The following is a 16,369-nucleotide window of genomic DNA, read 5'->3' on the forward strand; positions in this document are numbered from 1 at the left end:
ATTGTGCTCTTGATATCCAAATTTTATTTAACCTAATGGACAGATACAAATACATTTATCAATTAACAATAGAAAATTTACATTAACACAAAAAGCTAGATCCTCAACAAATAGAATTATTTAAATGTTTTAATACGGGACTAACATTTATTCTGATTATTTAAAATGAATTACTGATTGTTAGAAAAGAAATATTCTAATACTAGAGATGAAAAGCTCATGGAAAAGTTTAAATGTTTGTTGATTGTAGAAACGTAAACACGAGTCTGTTTCTTTGAACAATCAATAATAAATTAAACAGCCAATATTTACTGATTGACTACTTAGATATAATAGGCATCTATGTGTGAAAGAGCTGTTAGAAAGGAGCTCTGGGGCTGCCGCACTGCAGCTGCAGGAGCACAGTCTTAGTGCACTGTGAGGATGGTGCCCATTGGAATTTCATAGGGCACATCTAGCCTGTGGAGTTGGATACAACAGCACTACATGGCTCCTATCCTTAGTTACCTTACGAACCATGCAAGGAAGGGGACAAAGCAGGCAGGGTTGGATACAGATTGAGATATGTGAAACAATAGAATCTGAAAGTATATATAACACTATGATGTGAAAAAAGAAAAAAATTAACATGGCATATATCAAAGATATGGGAATATAGTTTGTTTCTTTTTCCTTTATTAGGTGGTAATAATACCATTGTAATGAACTCACTTATTAATAACTGGAAAGGAGCAAAGGGAAGGCCAAGTTTTATAGGTATGCCATTTGTGCAGCTTTGCCAGGAAGCTGCAATTTAACACTCCCCAAGGAAGCCACCTGTCTTGCTGGAGGAAGAGACTGGAGTGGGGAAGGATAGATGTAGATGTATGCCCAGAAAAGTCTGTGTGATGTAGGGATGGTATTTGCCTGTCAGTCACACCTGGGAACAGGTCATTGGCCAGGATAGGCATGGCCACTGAAAGGATGCAAAATCTGAGATACTTAAGCTCCTAAACAAAGCAGTTTTCTCTCGTCTCTTGCGCTCCTAACTGTGGGATTCTCATGCTCCTGCATTTGCCCACATGGCCCATGGCCATGTGGACCCCACACACAATGGACTAATGGATGACAATTAGCCTGATGCTGTATCAGACCCAACTACACTATAGAATGAAAAATTTGGACACTGGCTTTGCTTCTAGCTCTGCTGAATCCCCAGCTGCACCTTTTCCAGGATTGGTTTAAGGGAACAAAGATTTTGGAAACTTAAGAACATAATTTCACATAAATAAATCTTTATACCACATCTTATTCTCCCAGGGGACCCCTGGAAATGCTTATTCCTGTGGTACCCCAAGAACCCCACTCCCACTAGCAATGAAGAAAGACCGTCCATCCATTTCTCTAATAACAGTAATGAGCAGATTCTGAAATAACTTGGGTAGCCGAGCATATAGTGGAAGACACACTCTATATAACAAAGTTGCCTCTGGGCACTGAGAAGCCTGGAGATTAATGACTACAACCGAGGCTCTGGTAAAAATCAAATGATCCAAGGAGAGACTAGGACCTTCAGTCATTTGATGAGATTGGATTTTAGCCATCAGAGAAATTTTGGTTTCAATGTAAATTACTGATTTTGTAGGTTAAATTTTATTTTTGTATTTTAATCACATTGTGAATTCATAATTCTATGGTGGAATCACCTCTCTTATATTTAAATTTTCCTAAGAGAGCTGGGGATGTATTTGTCTGGGGTGGGGTGTTTCTTGGAGAAGAAAGTGTGTGTGCAGTTCTATGGATAAGGAATGGGTTCACAAAGTTCAGTTCCATGAAAAACATTCTTTGGGAACTTATGAAAGAATGCTATTCATGTAAAGTTGATCATGCAATTGAAGAGATTTACAAAGAGTTGAGTACTGTAGTTATTTTACTTACCCTTTTGTCCTCAGCTTAGGAATCACTTCCTGCAGTAAGTCTGTCCTGATCTCTAAGGTTACGCTAGGTGCTGCTCCTGTGGTTTCACAGATTCCTGTACTCAATTTTATCAGTGTACTCATTACTATTAGTTGCAATTGCCTCTTTACAGTTTTCATTCATATGACAAAACAACAATATAAACAAGTATTCATGAAACGTTTTGCTAAATAAAGCATTGACCTTAAACTTTAAGTAATTATCTCTTTTAATAATAACAACTACCTCACAATATGGATATCAGGTTATACTACAAAGCTACTGTAATCAAAACAGCCTGGCACAAGAATAGGCATATAGACCAGTGGAACAGAACAGAGAACCCAGAAATGGACCCAAGACAATATGCTCAATTAATATTTGACAAAGGAGGCAAAAGCATACAATGGAGTAAAGACAGCCTCTTTAATAAATGGTGTTGGGAAAATTGGACAGCTACATGCAAAAAAATGAAACTAGACCATCAACTTACACCATACACAAAAATAAACTCAAAATGGATAAAAGACTTAAATGTGACCTGTGAATCCACAAAAATCCTAGAAGAAAATGTAGGCAACAAAATTTCAGACATCATATGCAGCAGAATTTTCACTGATACATTACCTAAGGCAACAGAAACAAAGGAAAAAATGAACACATGGGACTACATCAAACTAAAAAGCTTCTGCACAGCAAATGATACAACCATCAAGATGGAAAGGCAACCTATTGTATGGGAGAACATAATTGCCAATGATGCATCAGATAAGGGGTTAATTTCCAAAATATATAGAGTGCTCATACAACTCAACAAAAGGAAGACAAAGAACACAATTTAAAAATGGACAGAGGAGCTGAATAGACACCTCTCCAAACAGGACATACAAATGGCCAAGAGACATATGAACAAATGCTCAACATCACTAATCATCAGAGAGATGCAAATTAAAACAACAATGAGGTATCACCTCACACCTGTCAGAATGGCCGCCATCAACAAATCATCAAACAAGTGTTGGTGAGGGTGTGGAGAAAAGGGGACTCTAGTACACTGTGGTGGGAATGCAGACTGGTGCAGCCACTATGGAAAACACTATGGTGTGACCTCAAAAAATTAAAAATTGAACTTCCATTTGACCCAGTGATCCCACTTCTAGGAATATACCCTAAGAAGCCTGAAACACCAATCAGAAAGAATATATGTACCCCCATGTTTGTAGTAGCACTATTTACAATAGCTAAGATGTGGAAACAGCCCAAGTGTCCATCAGTAGACAAATGGATAAAAACGTTGTGGTACATATATACAATGGAGTACTATGCAACTATAAGAAATAAAGATCTCTTATCCGTTAAGAGGACATGGAGGGATGTATTATCCTAAGCAAAACAAGCCAAGCAGAAAAAGACAACTACCACATGATCTCACTTAGTTGTGGAATATAATGATCATAACAGTCTGAGGAATAGGGTAGACCCCGAGATGTGGAAGTAGGGTACAGACTGACAACCCTCAGAAGAGGGGGTAGAGGGGGGAGGGAAGAGATAAACCATAGAACTTACATGCATGTACGCATAACCAATGGACATGGACAACAAAGCCGGGGATGGGGTAAAAAAGGAGAAACATCTGTAACAACAACAACAAAATAATAATAATAATAACAACTACCTAGTGAGGTAGCTGTTATTATTACTCCATTTATAAAATGAAGAAGTAGAGGAATAGGAGGTTAAGAAACTGTCCAATGTTAAAAAGTTGGTACATCATCACACAGGAAAAATTCAATCCAGACAGTCTGACTACAAGGCAGGAAAAGTGTTTTTATACCTTATGCTGGCACAGTGCTGAACACTTAGCATCAAGTATTCATTGAGTGAATAATTTCATGATTTCAGATAGGAGGGAAACAGATGAATACTAGAGCTATAAGAGAAAATTTGCTAGGGAGAGGGTGGCATTTGACTGAGTCTTGAAGAATTGGCAAGATTTGGATGACTTTATAGGACAGTGGAAAGCATTAGGCCTGGAAAATTTGAACCAAGCAAAGAGAATAGATTGTGGGATGTTTTGGGGACAGTGAGGAAACTGTCTTAATTATAAAGGAAGAAGCAAGTTAGTGGACATGGAGACTGGATAGGCAGGTGGAAGTAAAAATGTAGGACTCAGAGTCCAGGCAAAGTAATTAGGCAGGAAGCAGAAAGCCACTAAAAGATTGTGTGTATGAGAGTGAAATAATAAAAGTAGTTCGTAAGTTAAACATTATGCAAAAAATGCAACCATCTAAAGAATGCTTATTTTAGTTTACTAATAAACTCATTTCAAGGAGGGTAGCTTTTATTTTATTTATTTATTTTACCCAGTCAACTAATGTCTATTGAGTACCCACTTTTTGTTTTGCATGCTCTGTAAAGGATGCAATAATTTGCAAAGATAGTTTAATATAATTTATTTTAAATGTATTAATGTTCAATTTTGAAGTAAGTTCTATTTTCTTTCAAAATACGAGGCTCTCATCTTATTTAAATATAATGTACCTCAATGCCATCAACTGTCTCTAGTCCTTTATAAAATTTATTAATCTCTTAGCTGGCATTCAGAATAGTCACCATATTTCAGATGATTAAGTCAGTCCAAAAATTAGTTGTTTAACTTACCAATTTCTTAACAGGTTGTAGCTTTTGCTTGCTTTTGCCGGAGAACTATAAGGTTCTGCCCTTAGCTCTTTCTTATTTGAAATATGTCTCTATAACTTGGAGACAACAAGCTCATCAAATTTATAGACGACACAAAGCTGAAAAGAAAACAATATATCTGATGTCATAATCTAGAAAGGTTGGAGCAAGGGTCAAATCTAAGAAAATGGAACCATTGGAGATAGATCATGTTCCTATGACCTATGAAAATCACTGCATCAGCAAAAAACTAAAAAGATGATGTTCAGCAGCAACACATGTGTTAAATGTCCCCAGATATTCACCCAAGCAAGTTTGCAACCCAGGGTGACTAAATTAAAAAATTTTTTTTTTTTTTTTTAAATCCTCACCTAAGGATATACTTATTGATCTTTAGAGGAAGAGAGAGAGAAACATCGATGTGAGAGAGAAACATTGATCAGTTGCCCCCCATATGCTCCCCAATAGGGGATTGAACCTGCAACCTAGGTATGTGTCCTGACCAGAAATCGAACCCAAACCCTTTGGTGCATGGGATGATACCCAACCAACTAAGCCAACTGGCTTGGGCACTAAATTGAAACTTAACAGAGAGTATTGTCATCCAATTTGTGCTGCCCTAGTAGGGTGCAATCCAATTATACATTGATAATGGATTGTAAGTAAACACATACACAATATATTTTTCAAATATCCACCCCCCCCACCCTGCAACTTGAAAAACACTATTAATTAGAAAGAAAGGAGCCCGATTGATTTCTTAGTTTTTCAAAATATCAAATTCATCACCTTTATTGGTTAAAAACATATCTGTCGCATTGGTGATGCTGCCTTATTGAGGCCAAAGAACTTCATGAGCTCAATGCCATGTACTATCATATTTCTTCTGTAAATTGTTCTGGTAGAGCAGCCTTATACACAGATGAAATCTTCTAACAAGGCACTAGCATCACATATAATCTTCCATTCAACCCTTTTCAGGCTTATATAGCATCCCTTTTTCTCTGGGCAGACCTAAGCAAGATACAAAAAAAAAAAAAAAAAAAACAAACACAAAAAACAACTACTATTAAATTAAAAAAAAAAAAAGCTACTGAGCTTTATTTCCAAAAATTATCAATCAGTTACCCAAATAAAAGAATTTGTTTTCAATCCAAATTCTATGTTTACTTTCTAGAAATTCTTAAATTGTTAGCCCCAGTTTTTCTTCTACATTGTCATATGATTGCTAGGCCCAATTTTAGTTCCAATTTACTAGAAGAGTCCTAGAAAGAAGTTGTTAATTTTATCAGAAACAAATGAACTCAGCTCCCTTTGCCACATCTACGGAGTGGAAGAAGACCATTCTCAGCAATCAGATTGCTGACATTCCAGAAAATGTTGATATCACTTTGAAGGGATGCACAGTTATTGTGAAGGGCCCCAGAAGCACCCTGTGGAGGGACTTCAATCACATCAATGTAGAACTCATCCTCCTTGGGAAGAAAAAGGAGAGGCTCTGGATTGACAGATGGTGGCGAAAGGAATTGGCTATAGTTTGCACTGTCTGGATCTGCAGTCATGTAGAGAATGTGTCAAGGATGTTGCACTGGGTTTTCATTACAAGATGAGGTCTGCGTACACTCACTTCCCCATCAACATCTTTATTCAGTAGAATGGTCCCCTTGTTGAAATCGGAAATGTCTTGGGTTCAGATGAGGTCAGGTATAGCTTGTTCAGTATCTCAAGCCCAGAAAGGTGAGTTAATTCTTGAAGGGAATGACAATGAATTTATATGAAATTCAGCTTCTTAGACTCAGCAAGTCACAATATTTAAACAAATTTTGGATGGTATCTATGTTTCTGAAAAAGAACAGTTCAGTAGTCCAGCTATAGAAACAGCAAGATGCTGATGACTCCTCATAGTTACTTGTGGTATTTTAAAGATGCAATAGCCCTGGCCGGTTTGGCTCAGTGGTTAGAGCGTCGGCCTGCGGTCTGGAGAGACCTGGGTTCGGTTCCCGCTAAGGGCACGTACTTCGGTTGCAGCTTGTCCCCGGCCCTGGTTGGTCGTGCGGTGGCAGCCACTCGATGTGTCCCTTTCACATCGATGTTTCTCTCTCTATCTCTTCCTCTCTCTCCCTCCCACTCTATCTGTACAAAAAATGGAAAAATGTCCTCGGGTGAGGATAAAAAATAAATAAATAAATAAAGATGCAATAAAGCCATGTAATGATTTGTAAAAAAAAAGGACAACAAATTACCTCAAAAACTTTAGTGAGCAAACCTTCCAATATTTAACAACCACAAACACACACATACACACACACAAAGATATACAGAGTTTTTGTGTGTGTGTGTTTTTTCTGGATCTCTAGACATTAATAAAACTCAGATGCACAAATGCTGCTAGTTCAACAAGATACATATCACGAAACAAAATATATAAAAAAAACCTACTGAATTAAACCATCCTTTCATTTTAAAATTTACATTTTATTCATCTAACAAGTGTGATGGAGTACTTAAAAGCCCAAGCTCTAGAGCCAGACTCCCTGGGTGTGAGTTATAGGTATTCCAGTTATAAGTTGTGGGATCGTGGGCACGTCATAATTTCCTCATTGCTACATTGGGGATAGTAATGGTACCTTTCTTATAGGATGGTTGCAAGGAATTAATTAATTAACATGTAAAATGCTGAGAGCAGCACCTGACATATGTAAATGTGATATTTGTGGTTTTGTTATTATTATAGTCTCTATGCTTGATCAATTTAAGTCTTTTTCTAAAGGCAGACAGTAATTATTTTGATAAACATATTCACCCTTAAAGTTCTCCTAGAACAAATTCTAGCTCTTGCATTATGGAGAGTATACCTTACTATAAGCAATTCCTTCTTCCTAAGAAAAATATTGGTGAAATGGAAGGTGAATATCATTAAAATACTGATATGACACAGAAAAGATGAATCTTTCTGGGTAAAATTATAAAAGCAGAATAAAAAATTACAGGGAAAGTAGTAACTGGTGTTTTATGCTATTTAATTCTGCTGACCTGGATAGCTTCACCCTATAATGGGGTGGGCTAAGAAGTGTGGTGACATGGGACACAGATGAATGGCTGCTTCCCACCTCTGACAAGATCTGCTTTTAATCTCTAAAAGAAGATGGGAATGCAATTATTCTACCCTCTTTTGGGTTCTTGTTCTCTCTTGTTCCTTTTTCTAGTCTATCTTTTTCTTTGTTCTCCTTATATTTGACTTTCCCCCCATTTTTTTTTATTTTTTATCCTCACCCGAGGATATTTTTCCATTTTTTGTACAGATAGAGTGGGAGGGAGAGAGAGGAAGAGAGAGAGAGAGAAACATCGACGTGAAGGGACACATCGAGTGGCTGCCACCCGCACGACCAACCAGGGCCGGGGACAAGCTGCAACCGAAGTACGTGCCCTTAGCGGGAACCGAACCCCGGTCTCTCCGGACCGCAGGTCGACACTCTAACCGCTGAGCCAAACTGGCCAGGGCTCCCCCCATTTTTGATACTCATTTTTCATTAAGATGGCCAGGGTAACAACCTAATCTTTCATTTTTTTCCTGAGGCTCTTTTCTCTTCTGTGATCTTTATGTCATTACTATCACTCTTTCACATAAATTTAATCTGTCTGATAAGCACCATTAATCAATTTCATAGTAGCAGCATTTAAAGAAACACAGAACTAAGAAAGAGAAGGGTTCAATAGTTCCCAAAATGCTAAGTAGTTGAGTGGATTAAATCTGGGTAATGTAAATCCTTGAGAATTGCAATTCATTGGTAGTTACTTTCTTATGGTGTCCCAGCTAATTTAAAAATCTTATTTAAAATACACAATTTGATTCCACACCTAGTGATCTTTATCCCACATCAGAAATGACACCTTTCTATCATTCACCTTTTCTTCTGCCTTGGCTTTGCTCCCTCCACTGAAACTTGGAAGTACCAATATTCTTTCCTACTTGTGTAGGAACTCTGAGGTAATATAGTAAAATGATTCAATGGGGGGTTACTCAAATTGGTTTTAAGAAAACAGGATGGAAGAGAAAAGAATTTATGTGCATATATGCATAGGCAATAGTGCATTGAAGGCTTGGGGTGGGGTAGGGGCTGGATGAAGGGGGGCAATAGGTAGGGAAATTGGTGATAACTGCAATACTGTCAACAATAAAATATAAATTTTGAAAAAAGAAAGAAAATAGGATGGTGATATAAATGAGGTGAAGCAAGAAACGAGGTTAGCACTCAGAATGCAACTGGGTACCAGGTTAATCCCTGGCTGCAGTCAGGGCACATGCAGGAGGCAATCAATGGATGTCTCTCTCACACCCATGTCTCTCTCTCTCTTCCCCCTCCACCTTCCATTCTCTCTAAAAATCAATGGATAAAATATGCTTGGGTGAGGATTAACAACAACAAAAATAATTTTCTCCCATTAGTCTCATAATGGAGGCATTATGTGATGCAAAAAAAAAAAAAAAAGTATTCAACAACATCCTTAACAAATTTCAGAGTTTTATCCACTTTGGCTCATTGTTTCATTGAATGAGATTGGGTTATGTTAGCCTATGCCTGAATATAAACATACATTAAGTACAAACATTACATAGCTCAATCTGCAGTACAAAAAATCATAAACTGCCATCTCTTAAATTTTTTGAGTGAGAGATACGTGCAAGTTTTAGTGGCATTTAAATGAGCAAAACACCTGGCTCCAGACGGTCCCAGTTAATAACAAAAAAGGCATAATTACTCATATGTCCTAACAAACCCAACACACAGAAAAAGCCTGTATTTTGGATGACTTTGCCTATATTCTTCTTGGATAACCACTTAAATGCTACCACTGGATTTACTAAACAAATCTTCAGAGTACCTATTATGTGGGAGGCACTGTTCTAAGTGCTGAAGAGACAGTAGTGAACAAAATAGACACAACTGTGGGCCTTGATGGTGTGAGTGAGGGGAAAAGCAGTTGTAGATGAGCTTGGAGAGACAATATGAGGACAGAGAGTATAGAGCCTTGTAGGAGAAATGAGGGACTTGGACTGTAACTCTGAGTAAGATTGTTGGTTATTGGGAGGCTCTGAGCAGAGTGATATGATCTTGTTTAAAGTGAATCAATCTGGGACAAGGACAGAAGCTAGGAGACCAGTTTAGTGAAATCATCTAAACTAGATTAAAAATCAGAAAGAATAATTCCCAGTCACTTTCTCCTAGATCACTAATTCACATTTTATCCTCTCTACTAAAACTTCCATCACACCTTCTTTCACATTCTCAGCTGATCCTTAGTTCTTATTTCATTGAGAAACCATTAACTCTGCACCCTCTCTCACTACCACTTCAATCTCTCAACCTGCATCATGCCTGTTTATCTGCCTTCCCTTTGACCACAACTGATGAACTATTCATACTCCCTTTATTTATTCTCTAGTCCCATCTCCTTTCAACTATTCAAGGACATTACTGCAGAATTTGTCTCTGCTCTCTACTGCATCATCATTTTTACTTATTTTTTGTTATTCCCATAAGCACGTAAATACACTAATACTTTTCCAATGTTAAAACAACTCTTTTGACCCCAATTCACCATTCAGCAGCGACTCTGTTGCCTCACTCCCCTTTACAGCAAAAAATAACACAAAGAATAAATTCCTCTCCTCTATCCTCTTAAAATGCTCTAGTTGGACTTTCACACATACCACTCCACCAATACTGCTTTTGAGAAATCAGCAATGACGTTCACATTGCTAAGTCTAATTATCAATGTCAGTTCTCAACCTTCTTAAACTACCAGCAACAGGGGACCCATTTACTTCTGGCACAGCCACTGCCTTGGTCTTCCTCCGTTTCCATTTCCTTTGCTTGCTTCTCCTTGAAACTTTTTTATTCTCTGACTACACAGCTCTTCTGGTGATCTCTTCTAGTCTCTGGGTTTAAAATACTATCTATATGAGATAAAGATTCCAAAATTTATACTCTGGCTCTGAACTATCATATTAATTATAGACTTGTCTGTCTTCAGTTGGATGTCTAAAAGTCTTCTTCGACATATCAAACCCAAAGCTGACTCCTGATCTTTCCTCCAAACCTCCTGCCCCCAAATTCCTCCGCATATTAGTCAATAGCAAATGACTTCGTTTCAGTTACACATCCCAAAACCTTGGAGTCTCACACACCCTGCCTGTAATCTAACAACAAATCTATTGTCTTTACTTTAAAAATGTTGCCACTTTCTAAACATATCTAGAGTCCACATATATTTTCAGTTTTCACTCCTCCTCCACTACTACTAATCCGATTGAATCTTACATCACATTTTGAATAGATTATTAAAATAGTCACTTACCTGGTCTACTGGGTTCCACTCATTTACCTCCTTGTAGTCTATTCTCAACCCAGTGACCAGAATGATCCTTCTTAGTCAGATCATTTCATCCTTTTACCCCAAATCCTCCAGTGGCTTCCCTTCATCCTTAGAGAAAAACCCCAAGGTTCTCAATGGCTTAAAAAGCCTGACACAAGCCTGGACAATGTGGCTCAGTGGATTGAGAGTCATCACATGGACTGAGAGGTCCTAGTTTGGTTCCCAGTCAGGGCACATGCCTGGGTTGTGGGCTCAATCCCCAGTAGAGGCGTGCAGGAGGCCGCCGATCAATGTTTCTCCCTCACATCAATATTTCTATTCCTCTCTCTCTAAAAAAAAAAAAAAAAAAAAATCAATGAAAACATTTTAAAAAATAAGAAAAGCCTCACACAATCTGGCAACAATTTAAAAGTCTGACAACATTGAGTACTAGTGAAGTTGTGAAACGCCAAAAGTTTTTATTTATGTTTTAATCTAATTTAATTTTTTAACTTGCTGGTAAGAGTATAATGGGTATAATCACTTTGGAGAACAGTGTGTTTGTATTTAATAAAGTTGAAACTCTGACAGGAATTCTGCTTCTATGTTCATACATACTCTCACACATGTACAGAAAGTGACATGTACAAGAGTTTTTATAGCAGCATCGTTTCTAACAGCAAAAAATGGACAATCTGAGCGTCTATTTATGAGAGATGGATAAATAAATCTTGGTATGTTTAATAGAACACTACTAAGCAATAAAAATGAAAGATGAATGCTACATGTTTAACATTGAAGGCCACACAGAAGCCTTCATCAGTAATAACATTTTATTTTCTAAACAAGATAGTGGGTTCTCAGGTGTTTCTGTATTAGTCCTTATACTCGCTGTATATCTGAAATATACCATAATTTTAAAGGAGATAAATGGAAAATTTGTAGAATGTGGGAACAGTTTAGAGGGAGAGCTTGCTGGGTAAGGATATCCCATAGAGGGAGCTAAATAATTATTTGTTGAATCAACAAAAGAATGATTAGAGATTTTACTTAGCAATGTTGTAGGTGATAAGAACAGATCATGTGAAACGTAAGCAGTTTTTAAATTCTTGGGTACCTGGTTGCTTCTTCTCATTAATTAAAATGCTATTTCAGCTTACACATATCTTCAATGTTTCTTGTTTAGTTTCAAAAAAGATAATAAGATGCAGGCATGATTTTGTTTATATTAGCTAAGAGCAGCCAGCAGTTGAGCTGGTCCCATTCCTAGGTTAATTCAAAAGTATTATACTGATGGGATACTAGTATATTTGAATTTATTTTTGAAAGTCTGGATCATTGTAACATTAGCTTTTGTTTGAAAAGATATACAAGATTATGTGGCTACCTCCCACATTCTCAAGATTTGAGCTGGTTAGACATGGAGGTTTATGGTGTCATTGCAGGCCACACTACAGCAAATGGGGACTATATCACGACTATAACATTTGCACAGGAAAATCTGATTTCTTTCGTTTTTAATTCTCTAATATCAAATTATTTTACAATTTGAAGGAAAAAACACCACTGCTTTTACATGAGCTCCCAAGACAATTGAATCGGGTAATTTACATTTTTGAAAACATATCAGTTTTGGCATTTACTCAAAATTGAACAAATTCCACATCTTTAGAAATGACTAGCTATTATTTAAGCTCTAACTTCCAAGTAGCTTGAATATTAAGAACTGGTTTTATAAACCAAACCCACAAAGTACTCCAGGAATTGTAAATCATTCTTCAATTGTCAACCACCAAGGCATTTTAATTTAGAAAAGAATCAAGAGACTTTCCAGTTATTCAAGTCTAAATGTCTTAACCCAGTTTCAGACTGACAATAAAACATTATAAAGACACGAAAAGCACAACAGCACTCTTTTTTTTTTTTTGAGGGAAGATCTCTTATACAGTCTCAGGTATAAAACCGAGTTACTAGTCATTACTGATAGAATTGAGAGGGAAGCTGATGATGTGAACAGAGCTGAAGGAAAGTTGTCCAGGTAATCAAAATACCAGACTTCCATTTAGACCCATGAATACTTTCCCAAATTTTTTGAGGTGGTTAAGTCCATCTTCTGCATTATTTCTCAAACACATTAGGCTATTGTTACCATGTGTGTTTTCAGTTTTGTTACTGTTTTTATAATCTATCCTAATTGAATGAGAAATGAAGGCCTGAAGTAAAGCATGGGGGTTCTCAATTCTTTTTCTCCTTTAAGCCCACTCATTAAGCACAGACCTGCCCCGTGCTGACTCCTGTAACACTTAGTAGGAGGCCCGATCTAGCAATCATTCTTTGTGATGTCCAGACAACTGCTAGCCATACTCTTGGATGGAAGAAAGGCAGGGGTTTTGGAAATTGCAAAGTAAGAGTCTTGAGTGTGTGATCTTTTACTTCTGCCTATCAGAGTCCCAGACAAAGCAGAAACTCACCAAATCAATAATCATCAGGCTAATAACATTATTCTCAGTATTTAAAATTTCTTTCCTTTATTCTTTTAAAATTTCCTCAATATATCATTTGTGTGAGGTGGGATTAATATGATCTTTCCATAATTACCAGCTTTACAAATGACTAATACCTCACAGTGAATAGTACAGGTTGCTAAATGCAATTTGTGGTAAACTTCAATATTCCTATTCAAAAGATTGGCTTATACTTCCAGGGCCTTTATTTAATAATTTCAAACTAATATTACTACTACATAAGTGAAATTGAGGACTTGAGAAGGATGAAAGAAAAACAAATTCTTCACTATAAAAACATTTGTTCTGTGAATTCCTTGCCATAAAGATGCAATGCTTATTAAATTTTTTTGTTTTATTAAAAATTCTTTCTCAATAAATGGTGATGGAAAAATATAAAATAGACTTAAGAAAAAATTCTGTTTCAAACTATACTGAAGACACTAATTGCAGAACATTCTCTCTCTTAACAAAGATAGAAAGACTTAAAAGGCTTCTCTCACAGTCCAGGCATGTCAGAGCTGGGAAGATAATACTCCAGCATTCCCCATACATTTGCTTTTCTTACATACCACATTTAGAACTGGTTACAAATAAATGTGTATTTCCAATACCAATCTCAGGGCTTGCTTTGTAATTTTTTTCCTAGATAGCTACCCAATATTTATTTTACTTGATGCATATTTTAACTGCTCTTGATTATGTTTTTTTACAAAAATGGTTTTCCTTAGTGACAACTCAAACTCAAGTGATGATTACAACAAAAGAGATTTTGAGAGTTTTTCCAGAAACAAGGTCATTGGTGACATTTCCATAAATCACACATAATCTCAACACAGACCATCTTACAGAGAAGCCTCACTCTAATAAAGCTTAATATACAGAGGTTAAAATAGCCCCGTTGTATTTATCTTTCACTGTGCAGCTTACCAAAACCAAATTTCTGTCATCAACAATTATTAATCATCCATATGACCTACAGAGAATTTTAATAAAGCATATTATAAACCTGGGGTTGGGGGGTGAGAGAGAGACACACAAATGTGATCCAAATTTATAAAAGGAGATGGGGGTCCCTATTGCTCCACCACATCTGTTTGCCACATGTTCATAAATCACATCAATGTTTTGAACATTTCTCCTAGCACCTTCCTGTCACTCTGGTTTTATAGTTCATAATTTTACCCCCTCTCCCCCCACACAAAAAATCTCATTATCATATTTCAGACTTGAGAGTGATATTTGACCAAGTATTGAGTCAAGCAACTGCAGCTAGTGGCTGTGGCTAGTGCCCAAAGACCCTCCAGTTTCTGGACATTTGGTCACAGCAAGCAAAAGCGGGAGCAAAACTTTTTGTTTATCCTAAAGAAGCAGAGAATAAGAATAAAGACACCAGTGACCACTGCCAAATCCAAAAGAAAGCTACTCTTTGGGTCTGGATCTATAAAATAGAGTTGCCAAAAAGAGAGCTGCTGACTTTTTTTTTAAAAAAAAGATGTTTTTCTTGCAAAGAGTATCTTCAGTGATATGCATGCTACTCTTAAATTTGTTTTCATTGCCCAGTAATGCTGAGGCATGTCTGCACGTAGCGCAGTGCTTGTCCTTCAGGAGTTTGCCATCTCTGACAACTATGACATGCAAAGACAGAACAACAGAGCAACAGTATTCAAGGCTGAATTTCAGATAGTCCATTTAATGTGAAAAGAAATATGCAAACTCAAGGTACAGAGAAAGTTAAATTAGTTATGTGGTATCATATAGATGAAGCTAAGGTCTCATCTATGTCTGATTAATCCCCTGCCCCCTTGCTCTAAATGTATAGCATTGCTGAATAGAATATAACAACCAAAAAAAAAAAAAAAAAAGTATATTATTTATACCTAAGCTTGAAAACAAAAAAGGAAAAACACATGGTGTCAGAAATGAACAGAGTCAATATGAAACCAGAGCAATGAATGGAAGTTAAAGGCAAATGGACCATGAGGCTACTGGACCTGGATATTCTAAGACACTGAGGTTTTAACCTGAGAGCAGTGAGTTTGGGGAAAAAGAGTTTGCAGGACTGCAAGCACAGGGAAATTATAGGTGCATTTCCTAGTAAAACTGAGAACCTGGAAGGAACTAGAAAAGTTCTTTCCACTGGATTGGGAATTCAGTAAGAAAAATGGGCTGTCCATCCTAGGTCACGGTTAAAAAACATCTTGGAGAAATCTAAACTGATACTATGTGGAGATAGGAGGTTGAATTCACAGATTAAGCTTGGTAAAAAGAATCTTAAGTCAAGAAACTATTGTAAAAACTGATTGAGAGACCCATGGAACTGGCAGGGGCAGACATAAAACAGCCCACAATAATGACTTGACCCTGAAGTTTGACACATCCTTCGAAAACAATTCAACCTGAAGATAGAGTCAAAGACTCACATTTGAAGCATGCAAGGAAACACCTCCATGAGAGTCAGGAGTTTCGATGAAAAATATAATAATTAAAAGAAAAAGGTCAATATATGAACTATATAGTATATTAAATATAATAAAAGAGGAAATTGGTAAATTTGAAAACAGATCTGAAAAATTCACCTAAAATAAAATATATGCAGTTAAGTAACATGGTATTTAACAGACAATTATTCCTCAATTTATTAATTAATGATGAACTCACTAATAAATAAATGAGTTTATTATCAATAAAAAGGACACATAAAGGATGGAATGAGACTCTGACAAATGTCTAATTAATTTAATAAATATTCTCTCCAGAATGAGAGATTGGGAGAGAGGTAATACTCTGAAAATGAAAGAAACCATGAATGTTCACACTCTAGGAGAAGTATAGGGTAATTAAAAATCCTATTAGACACACCATGGTGAAACTTTAGAACATAAAAGGTAAAT

The 16,369-nt window shown here is 36.7% G+C and overlaps 1 long non-coding RNA gene across 1 annotated transcript in view; it reads right to left on the reverse strand.

The window, feature by feature from the left end:
- Positions 1-1,916: 1,916 nt before the first annotated feature.
- LOC118631383 overlaps positions 1,917-16,369 on the reverse strand; it is a 33,264-nt gene continuing 18,811 nt past the window's right edge. Inside the window, exons 2-4 of the long non-coding RNA XR_004959828.1 lie at positions 5,404-5,628; positions 4,597-4,733; positions 1,917-2,011 (exon numbers count right to left, since the gene is read on the reverse strand). This is a non-coding gene — a long non-coding RNA (uncharacterized LOC118631383). The remainder of the gene's footprint in view (positions 2,012-4,596; positions 4,734-5,403; positions 5,629-16,369) is intronic.

The sequence above is a fragment of the Molossus molossus genome, unplaced genomic scaffold (assembly GCF_014108415.1).
Source record: "Molossus molossus isolate mMolMol1 unplaced genomic scaffold, mMolMol1.p scaffold_m16_p_16, whole genome shotgun sequence".
Lineage (NCBI taxonomy): Eukaryota > Metazoa > Chordata > Mammalia > Chiroptera > Molossidae > Molossus > Molossus molossus.